Source organism: Plectrocnemia conspersa, unplaced genomic scaffold (genome assembly GCF_051122295.1).
Source record: "Plectrocnemia conspersa isolate PC_06_02 unplaced genomic scaffold, ASM5112229v1 ptg000005l, whole genome shotgun sequence".
In the NCBI taxonomy this organism is placed as follows: Eukaryota; Metazoa; Arthropoda; class Insecta; order Trichoptera; family Polycentropodidae; genus Plectrocnemia; species Plectrocnemia conspersa.
This window is the reverse complement of record NW_028277169.1, coordinates 16,011,379-16,023,678: the sequence shown is the minus strand read 5'-3', so window position 1 is coordinate 16,023,678 and position 12,300 is coordinate 16,011,379. Positions and strand designations below refer to the sequence as shown.

Here is a 12,300-nt window from a genome sequence, read left to right as displayed (position 1 = left end):
TTCAAAAGAATATATTTACGTCAGTCTTAAGCTCTCATCGCAGCTTCATCGTCACACGTTATATTAAAATATTTCGTCATACCCAAACATGTATAATATAGTGCCTGTACTGGAACGCCTCGGTATGAACGCGCTACGTGCACACATCACCTGAGCTATTGGAAGCTAATATGCACAAGTAACGTGGCGTAAATTGCTACCAACTTCCCACCTAGAATAGGACACAATTTTCCCTAGAAGACGAACGTATAAATTTTCCAACTGCAGTGACCCGTTCTGAATGGAAATTCTAGACAATCAGCAGTAATATGAACGACTAGATCGATGTGTATATATATATATAAATTGAATATCGCATGTCGAATCCCCGCAGAGAAATTTTGAAATGTACTATGGGAATATTTCGAATTAATTTCGTATGCAGGATAATGGCTGTTTATAGGTAATCTTACTCAAAATACCTTCCGGCATCTTATAGTATGCTTAATTAAAGGTCTCTAGTGTATAATATAACACTATAACGCCTTTGGGATACGCGAATTAGTCATAAACCATCTTATTTATGTATTAGATACTTTTGCAATTACAAAATCAAGGTAAACTAAATGTTTTCTACTAAATTTCATTAAAATTAACGATATTAAACCGCTATATAAATACAATCAAATGAGAAACTTTTCAAACAATAGTAAGTTAAAAAATATAGGTAGTGCCATTATAAAATATTTATAAGGTGTACTTTCAATTAAGAAACATAGCGTACTTCTACAAATAAGAAATCTATTTATTTCACAAGAATTCGTTGTTTTTACTTTTCATCTGTAAAAATAAACATGTGGCATAATTCTCTTTAAAAAACTTATAATATTTTAACGTTGCCATTTCATATATAGTACATATTATATTCAACGTTTTAACCAACACGACAAGAGCAGTGGTATAAGTTAATAACAAATACGTGAAAGACTTAAGTTTGAATCCCAAATGAACTTTGAAGTTTCTCAATTTGTAGCTTGCTTTGAAAATCGGAATTAATGATTATTATATAATTAATATTCAGATCGAGCATGAGAAATTCATTTTTCCTAGATTTTTATAATCTCATGTTATATTTCAAATAAAATCAAAACATTAAAAAATCTGTCAGCAAGTCGTTTTAAATGCGCAATGTTTATAAATATATCTGAGAGACGATATCATTTTGTGATATATATAGAGTCAATTAACTCAGTGAAATTATTTGTATAAGATAATATAAAAATAACAGCACGATAGAATGAATGAATATTGCCTAAAAATTCTGGGTTTCTTCCCTTATGGATTCTTCCTGTAATGTTTCAGGGAGACCAGTATTTTTAATTAATTTATAATTATAATTCCAGGCAATTGTCATATATTAGGTTTACTAGATTTTCTTACTATTACGGATAAATATCGTAGTCGTGTGTAGTAACAAATATTGATTGTAAGCTGTGATAATTATTTTTTTGATTATTATAATAGTTGTCATTGATTTACAGATTACAAATTAAATCTATGTGCTACTTTTACTTCATAGTTGTTATTTGTGTTTGTCACATTATATTACATTGGGCTAACGCCCGTCATAGTAAAATCATTTTTAAAAAATGATTGAATTTTATTAATCAATAGTTGAAGATTTCGTATATTCCGTTATAATACATTGAGATAGTGTCATTTTTCAACGAAGGATTTCAAATTAATATATATATAGCATGCAATTTAATAGATATGTTACATTAGCCAAAAACCAGATTTAAAAATAAATAAAAATAGAGCAATATTAGTTTTCTTAAGACATGGACTTTGAAAAAGCGTTATATTTTTTTTATATTTATATACTTTCATATGCATTTTTAACAAATTAGGTAATTATGCAAAAGCATTTACTAGGTGGCATAAGAAACAACACAGTTAATTAACTATAATTTTAATATTTTTTGTTTACCTGCGTTTGGGCTGCTTAAAAAGCACATAAAACCCCAGAATATTGAACTGCCGATATGACGCTGAAATTTCCATTGCAGCGTAATTATTTATACGCAAATAACGCAGGAATGCGAGAAGCCTTAACACTATTATAGTATAATATATGTATTGAAAGAAATAAATTGGAAAAGCGGTGCTTCTACATCTTGTATATATGCACCGCCACTAATGCATATGGCCCGCTTCTCAAAAAGTTTTCCTTTTTTCCTACGATTTAAATAGAGAATATTAAATATTCTAAGATTTTAATAGTAGTGGTAAATTATAAAAGTATTTTTTCTTGTCCAGTATGTACAGTTTATCAGCGTCGACTTATGTAAATTCACAAAGGTGCTGTTGCATTTTAATTTTAGGAACCCTCGTGAAAATTCAGTCTACGGCGAAAATTTAGCCGCAAAAATGTAGCACCGAGCCGAGATAACAGTGTTTCCTTCCTTTCTGAATATGTCACGCGATAAAACGCTGAAGAGCCATTGCAACCGTACGTACACACTTTCGACGTTGATTAATTGTTGAATATTCATCGCGTGAAAATTTTTGTCGTCGCTTAGCGACACACACACACACAAAATACAGACAGACACACGCACAATCCGAACAGAGATTCTTAATCTTCGGGTTTAATTTTGTCTGCGTCACGCGTCGGGCGTTTGTCACGATTAGTCGGCTTTGGTAATTGTGTCGCTGTGACGTGTCGTGCGATTAATTCCTTTAATTATTTCATACGCTATAATGACATAACGCATTTTCACCGCGGGCAACAGGTGCAACGGGCGAAAGTTGAAAATTTAACTAGGGCGCCCGCGAAAACAGATGTGCGATAAAAAATTAAATCTCACCCTTCTACCACTTTTTTGTGTCAAAAATCCCTGTGGGTACCCACAAGCAGAGCCGACTCGGAGGCAATTCTGAGTGTACAGTTGAACCGAACCTCACGCTTGCTAATTAAAAAATACTTTTTGTATTCATTGTAGGATTTAAATCTTTACCTTCGCAGTTAATAAACAACTTATTTGTTGTAATAAAAAATACATAAGCAATTTAGTATTCGCTTATATAAAATGAGTGACAAACTATGCATCAAGAACTATATACATTGTTGTCAGCTTATGCTTAATTATTCGAAATAAATACTCTAACTAAGCTCATGTATTTTACTAAAACAGCGACAAAATCACTTGATGCGGGATCGTACAGAGAAAAAACAGGCAAAAAGATCGACTAAAATCAGCAATATCTCAAAAACTGATCAATAGCCAGCTGATCTCCGGCCCTTCTCCAAAGAAAACACAACGACAAATATTAGATTTTAATATTAAAATTTACAAAAAGTATGTATCTGTATATTTTAATGTATTAAATTATACTTTGAGGATGCTGGATAGAGTAATATTAGGTATTAAAATTATCTATAAATAAATTGTTCATTTTCACGTGCTATTTTGTGTAACAATTTTATGTTTAGCACAAAATTCACAGTTAAATAAAGTGTTGCAAAATTAAAGAGAAATTGAGATAAAATAAATATTAAATTATATTACTTAGATGAACGTGAATAAGCTCAGAAAAATGTTTATAATTATAAGTTATTGTATAAATAGTCACTAAATGAATATATTGCACAAATGTATAATTTTACAAACACAGTAAATATTAAAATTAATATAAAAAGAAGCAACCTAAAGAATCAAAATACCTGATCATGACGTCACAACAAAACTAACGTTCAGATGTTTGGCCTTATATTGGTATTTACTTGTTCTTACGCTAGTGGCGTCACTAAAAAACTGATAAAGATAGTGTTAATATGAAAAATCCTATTTTTTCCTCCTTTATAAATCTCCAACCGCCTTTCCATCCAACATACCATAAATCCTATATTTTTATTCTTACATTAATTAGTTATGTTAAGCATCATATTAATTTAGTGTCAATTAGCTCGACCACGACTATCACAAGCGACAACCCAGGTAAAAGGTGAGCCGAGTCTCATTTCGCGTAATGTAATGAAATGAAGGCCCGACTAGGTAACTTTCGTTGTTTCTAATGAGCCGGAACTCTTATGAAAAATTGAAAGTCTTATGCAACTTAAGAATGAAACCTATATTTAAAAGGGAGAGAAAATAAAATAATTGTATATAAATAATATATGCGTTAGTACCAATGTTAAAATATAATAATTAATTCATAACCGTATCTATAAAATTTTCTATGCCAATATATATTCGGATCTAATGGTCATCCGGCAATAACGGAAACTCCCTTCTCTCAATTAGTGTGTTAAATTGAGGGTTTGCTCTATATATTATAACATATAGTTCAAATTGCTAATTAAAATTAATACTACAATATGGAGAAAATTTGACATCACGATATTATAAAGCAATTATTTTAATTTTACGACCTCTCGAGCGTAATTAGCAACTACGTTTAACTTTACGTTCATTAATATTAGATACAAGTTGTTTTCTCACTCTTATTTGACTATCTAATATGTAATTAGAGTATTTAGAACCCTATATACATATATATTATACACAATATTATGACAAGCAAATATACATAAACACGTGTGACATGTAATCAATATTTTCTGTGTTCAGAATAAATAAATAACATTTACAATACGCAAGACAATTTCATTTACGTATACTTGAACAACTCATTGATCAAAGTCACATGAAATTACGTCACGTGATATAGGTCATATTATTATTGAATAAATATAATATGAAATATAGCAAATAAATACGAAGCATAATAAATCAAGAACTTAATCAAAAATAAATTTTATTCTGATCGGTACAATAATCTCACGGATTTCAATGTATACCCATAGATTAATTTTATTATTATATTTATTTTTCCTTATTTTAAAGGCGCCGTTCCTAGAAATACTAAAAACAGAAGCTACTATGCGCCTGTGCTTCGCTGGCGGGCTACGTTCATAAAACTTTAACGACAAACATAACAACGCGATAAGGATGGTGAGCCTTTTAAAATATTTCAAGTCCTAATTAAAAATATATGACATATGGTACCTAGATTCGTTTAAAAATCTCAATCTGCAGTGTTGCGCTATAATTTCTTATTTTAAAATAAATAGCAAAATGAAGAAAAAGCGGGGAAAAACAGCTAATAATCTGGTTTTAATTTGTAGCTTTTTTTATTATTATATGTTATTTTTCAACCATATAATAATATCTTTAGTTATTGTACAAAAATGATGAGATTCAAAGGCTATATTGATAAATTGTTTTATTGATTTGAAATAATATAAAATAGTGCTCTATTTGTATGTGTTAATGTCTTAATGTAAAATCAATAACAAATATAATTACTTAACGCCCTTAATAAGTAAACATCAGAGAGAGAAATTGCTTTCAAATAAAATACCTAATTTTTAAACAGTTTTAGCGCTTGGAACGCGAGAGCTTATCAGTTAATCTATATTATCACTGGTGAAAATGTGTTTGGACTTAACTAGTGAATATTTAACTTCACTTAAAATACAAAGTCACTGTAAGATTTATACATTCCATGTAAATAAATAATGATAATTATGAAAATGTATTTTTAATACGTATGGAAAAGTTGAAATCATAAAAATTTACTAGCACCTGCCATATAAATTAAATTTTCACCGGTAAAAGTATATATCAACCAGTGAAAATATATTCACAGAAATGATATATTTTAAAAAATATTTTAGGGATAGATTCGAGACTATTTTCTTAGATTTTCTTGAAGGGATAATCCGATTTTCTTCGAGGGATAACGTTATTTTAGTTTTTCCAGGGGGGGGGGCAAAATTTGACCAGTCGGTTGTCATTTTTTTCAATATTTCGATTTTGTAAAAAATCATAGTATTTCAATAAATGCATTTTTCTATTCAAATTTAATGGGGGGCAAATGCCCCTACCTGCCCCCCCACACTTTTTCTCGTTGCTCGATTTATACATATTTGATCAATATACAATAAAAGTATGCTAATGATGTGAGACAGAACACTTGTTATTATTATAGAAATACGTCAAAACATATTCATCAATCATTTTAATAAAATAATGTTTATATTTTAATCAAAACATTTTTTTTAATTAAATAATTATTTTACGTGGTAGCTATTGGTAAATTTATATTAGTAAAAAGACTTTGAGATGTGGATCATATAAATCTAAGAATTTAAATCCAAAAATACGAGATATACCAGGGATTCGAACCACGATCAAGAAAAAACGGAATGCGTACTACAGATAGGACTTACATTCTCGGCCCTGACGCCTTGTCAGTCCTTTACTGTAAGCCCCCGTCACATTAAGCTCCACCTTTCAGATGACCTGACGCCGGGGCTTCGCCCTTGTCTACTTGGGCCCACACAGAAGGCATCTTCAGAAGGAGATAGGTCTCTATCTGGTCACCAGAGACATACACGTTGATAAGCTTTCTTAAAGGGCCAGCCAAGAATCAACGCCACTACTTCTGCGTCGCCAAGTAACACATTTTGCAGTTTTGTTATCAATGTAAAAAATGTGATAATGTAAAACATGGTATTTTAAAGATGTAAGATTATAATAATATTAATATCATGGATCAAAATGCCATTATATGTTTAGGCAAAAAAAGAGTAGTTTTGTTTTACTTTATTAATTCAATTTAAATTTGTCCTATATCTGTATGAGGCGATTATGTTATGAATGGATTACAAAATGTATTTAGGCTTTTTACATTTAATTGTATATTTTTGAATAAGGTTAATATATAAAGCTTTATGCATTCCAAGTTGCCGTTGAATGAATCTATAATATGTGCCATAGTAAATCAACACGTCAATCTTGTAGGGCTCTATGGCTGATAAAAATGCATGATTCTTAATTTCAATCTAATAAACGTAGGCGTATTAACCAATTGCCCATAGTCACTCTCGCATGATTGATTCTCGTTTCATACAAGGCGAAAACCAATTTATCAACTCGCCCATTGTGTCGCCAGTCAGTAAATAAACTCGTGACACAATGACCCGAGCATTGGATCGCACATCTTTTTTAATACAATGTTTTGGGTATAGGTGTGTGTGTGTTTCTGGTGAAACGACGAAAAATGAGCGAACGCGTGTACCCAAAGTGGAAGGCTGGAGGCTGGATTTTTCTCGGCATTATTGCAGTAATCAGCCCCTTTCAATCCGACGGCGAACGAGCCTTTCAGCGAGGAAGTCCCTTTTTTGGTGAATGACCATTGAAAGGATATATCACGTCTTTCAATAATAGACCGAAGCGGCCCGGTCCCCGATATATTATATGAGCCGGTTTGCGAAATTGGGATTCTGTATATGGGGCGGCTGTACGTGCCCTGCTCTGATCACCGTTCGGACCTGTTGACCTTTGAAAAATCAACAAAACACAATGCTCAATAAGGAATTTGTGTCATGGGAAGGAGCTTACCTAGGCTAGACCTTAACGAGGAGAACCTTTAACGTGATTCACTGAAAATATAATGCGAGGGTCCTTGGTGAATAACACAAATACAAGAGATATTCGGAAAGTTAAAATATACAGTCTATAAAGTATTTCTAACGAATTATAATTATTTTTTAGAAGTGTTACCATGGATCTAAATGTACTATATTTTATGAGCCTGAGAACTAATTTCTTGATTCCAACATCATATCTTGCCTGATTTTTTGCCACTCAATACATAACTACTTTTGAAAGGACAATGCTGAATACTTCTTGATATTGCTTATAAACTTCATTGATCGCTAGCAGTATTTTATTAAGCAGAAGAAAATGCCTTTCAAGAAAAGCTCGTATTTTTTTAAATTGCTATATAATTAATAATACTAATTAAAAAAATATTTATTTTTATTATCATTGCAGCTTGTATAGCCCTCTAATCATAAATGCAGCTATTTAAAAATGCTTTATATATGACTATTTTTTTATTAAGTTAGAAACTATAACATATATAACTATTATATAATTACAACAAAAATTTCGTAGTAAGCAATTATATTTTTTATTTATTCCGCGAGAAGTTATATTTATTGTGGTGTCATTTATATACGCATTATATCTACATATTCTTTTTTCTACAAGTTCATATTGCAACACAATACGGCTTAAGCCACGAGAAATATAAATTTGAGATTACTATAATTTAGAGAACTGTAATACTTTGGTTTGAAACTTTTACTGAACCATGAAAATGAGCCCCATAGAAAAATTGTATTTGCTGTTGATAAACAAATTGAAAATTACTTTTTAAGCTAATCCACACACAAATGTTAAGAAACTATTACAGCTAACTTAAAGGTTTGTCATGCAACTAATAAAATACATCTAAAAGGAAGGGAATAATCAAATAGGTACCGCAAAAATCATAATAATAGGTACCGCACAAACTGACTAAAAGGAAAAACATAATTATTGCAATATATAATGGGAGACATTATATTTCACTAATTACTGTTTCAAAATTATTTGTCTTATCTATTTAATTACCCTTATCTATCTTCTATAGATTATTACATTTTCAATCATTTATATTTATTTATTATAAATACGAGTGATATTAGAAAAGGCTTTGACGACTTTATTACTTTTAAACTTATTTTTTTATAAACAATATAGAGAATTCTCTAATAATAAATAGAGAATTCGTAAATGTGGCATATTTTCATCACTTGTTTACACATTTGCAACACAAAATAAAAACTACAACACACTTTGAAAAAATAAGTGTAACCATAGAGAAATACTGCATAAGCTAGCTACGAATTACAAGTAGCTGTAAAAAAAAAATTTTTTTTAAAAATCACTGTAAAAAAATACTGAGACTATCACTTTAAAGCACATTTAGAAATAAGGAAAAAAAAATATGAGCAATTATAAAAAAAATCCAGTTATTTACTATATTAATAAAACGAGACATAATTGATAAAAGTAATTATACGACACAGATAAATTCAACGTGTATTTTTTTTACTTATATAAAGTTATATGATAATATTTATTTAATAATTAATTGTAATTGCTTTTTTATTATAATTGTGAATATAAAATTCATATACTTTTACAACTGATTTATCTTAACCGGTAATTTAGTTATTAAATGCAAATATTATTTTATTGTATTAAGGTGTGTAATAAATTGAATTATGCTTTAAAATGCAAAACTATAATGAAAAAATATTACATATAAGACATATTAAAATAATATCATAAAATTATATTCATTAAAATTAAACCATAGCTCACTCTTATTTTATTTATATGATCAATATACAGCATCTTTTCTTTCATTTAATTTTCCAAAACTATAATTAATTAACCAAAGCCATATAGATATATTTTATATAGTTACTTAACGTTATATATTATACATATATACTTAATTAAATTATATCTAAAAATCCGAATCACGCACTGAAATGCCTGAAATCGTTTCCTACCCAAATTCGTAAGAGCAAAATAAGCTATCAAAACCATTTTGGGATTCTCGCCGAAACGTCGAACCGATGTTATCTTGCCGGTATTATGCGAGAAAAGGTGGAAAAGTATTTCGTCCGGAATGGCAAAACAATAAAGTAGAAACGTATACATGTGTATATGTGTGTGTGTGCACACAATGTAAACAAAAAACATGAATAAATTTTCTTACGAATAATTTCGCTTTAGTGAATTTGCGTATAAATGTAGAAAACTGCCTGTATCGTATTTTTCGACACTTAATTAGCGACAGGCTTTATTGTCTTTGTATATTTATAGACAAAGTGACCGTCAGTTTGACCTTTTAATCTGCCTCTCAATGGTTTTGACATTATCATTATTGTAAACCCTGCCAATAAATAGTGATTTAGTGCACGATAAATATTGTTAAATTTCACAAATTTATTTATACTTATTAGTCGTTTCGATATGTATACACACTACAATATAATAGTAACAGTTTCACAAAAGCTTTTATAATATAATATATAAATCTTGATCGAACCAAAATATATCCATAACGACATTAGATATTCACATTGTAAATTCTGTTTTCAATTGCAAATCGATTATTATAGCATTAGATTTATGTAGAACCAATAGAGAATTGTAGGAGGATACCAGCCTTTAATTAATAGATAAAGGACTGGCATTAGTTGCTTATTCACGATGGGATTCAATATCAGGTTTATACAATAAATATGTTAAGACTGAATAAGCACAATAGTCATATATAATATACAGAAATATTAAATATACCAATTACTTTTTTGTAATTTAATCAACAACAAGACATAATTTTCTTTGAGTAAAATGGGTCAATGATTTAATCTTGAATATAGTACATATTTTTCTTCAATATAGTAATATTTTATTTTATTATATTAATAACAATATTTTTTTTCATAGAAAGCCATTTATTTATATATTATGTTTATTTTAAATAAGTAATATACCTTTTTATTTTTTTATTATTTAAGGTTTTCTACACATTAAATGGCATAATCTACTATTTATTTACCATTTTTATTTTTTAGATATAAATAAAAATAGTGGTTGCCGATTTTTTTTATAAAAATAAGATTTAGTCATATGTTTTAACAAATAAACTAACAATATAATATATTTTTCTCAAATCGTTTTACTCCACTTAATAAAATAATGTATATATACATATATATTCTTACTCTAAGCTAGTAAAAATAATAAGAAAGTTTTAAATAATTAACTAATTATATGATAACTAATAAACTAAATTATTCTCAGATGCATAATATATTGTCATTAAAGCAATTACTAATTATTATTAATATAAATTTTAATAAACTTCGGAATATATTTTCATAGTCACACTAATAAAACGAACAATATTAACAACCGTTGCTAAATAAGTTTGAACTAAAATATTTTTACAGTTGATATACAATTAGTTTAGTCACATTTCGTAATTTACGTATATTTTATACAGTAGTTCCTAAGCAATCAATTAAGATATTTAAATTGACCCACTAATAGATAAATAGAATTATGGCAATATACGTAAAAATATTAAACTACACTCATATTTTTAATACGGTTTATATTAACCATCAGGTAAAACCATTATTTCTTTATTTATATACCATATAAAATTCCAGTTAAAAGCATATTGCTTTTAAATATATTTTAGCGACATTTATGATAAAGAATATTTTTCATAAATTTAAATTGATTTTAATCTAAGATAAAAACATAAATTCACCCCATAAAGTATATAGCAGAAATGAAATATAATATATATTATTTAGACGCCGTTTATTAGATTGGAACATAGGCGTAAACAAAAAAATGACAGCTGTCAAACACATCTAAATACACAAGTGAACATAAATTGATGATGTCCTCAATTGACATAGAGTGAAATGTATTTTATTTTTTGCAAAACTACGTTAAATAACATCCCTTTTCAACAGATTAATTCATCGTATCACGTGACAGTTCAATTATCCGACGTCGTATCTACTCATATTACGTAAAACTAACACACACAACAATAACATGAGTTTTTGAGCTTTCATTATTGACATAATTTCGCGTATCCGAATTTATATAACGCGACAATATAGATTTGCGCAAACATGGAGACCTATGAAATAAACTCACCGTTAACGAAATTTTCCAATATTCCCTTTCGAGTTTCCCCTTTCGATTTCCGTTCTAGCAGTAATCAAATCACAACACACAGTATTTCAGCGAATGCACACAGAAATTTATGGTAGTAATAATACGATTTTAGTACGCGTCACACAATCACAAACACAAAAAAACACTAGTACGTAAAATAAAATAATTGATAAAATAAAAGCGTTTTATTAACCTATGTATTATATGTATATATAATAGTACAGTCGGACTATTGTATATATGTGTCTAGCACTGATATCAATTCAAACAGTTCCGTTTTGACAATTGTCGTATTTACAATTCGCGGGTTTTCTAGATCAGGTCTAGTGGTTCGCGAGTTCCATGCGACCTACGGGCTCCGGGCCTAGAACCGAACTGAGCGCGAGCTTTTGCCGGGAGCTTTCCGGCACGCTTATCTCTCCTTCTCGCTCTGGCCGAGAGTAAATTGTATGCGTTTATCTCTCTCGCACCGTGAGGATAGTACTACCGGTAGCTCCGTCTCTTTCGGTGAGTACACGGTGTACGCTTTTGATAGTGCCTTTCTCGCGCTATTCTACAGTGCTTCCACAATGTTCGCACAGGTGATAATTGCGCAGAGTCAATATGATAAATCGGTGCGTATTGTTTATAATGAGTTAAA

General features: G+C 29.5%; 1 protein-coding gene across 5 annotated transcripts in view; it reads right to left on the bottom strand.

The window, feature by feature from the left end:
• LOC148234949 (irregular chiasm C-roughest protein-like) overlaps nt 1-12,037 on the bottom strand; it is a 306,152-nt gene extending 294,115 nt beyond the window's left edge. For 3 of the 5 annotated variants that reach the window (XM_088186132.1, XM_088186136.1, XM_088186138.1), the window contains exon 1: nt 11,640-12,037. The gene's annotated coding sequence lies outside the window, so the exon portion shown is untranslated. The remainder of the gene's footprint in view (nt 1-11,639) is intronic. The other 2 variants (XM_088186133.1, XM_088186134.1) reach the window with 2 other exon arrangements.
• Between the last annotated feature and the right edge of the window lie 263 nt (nt 12,038-12,300).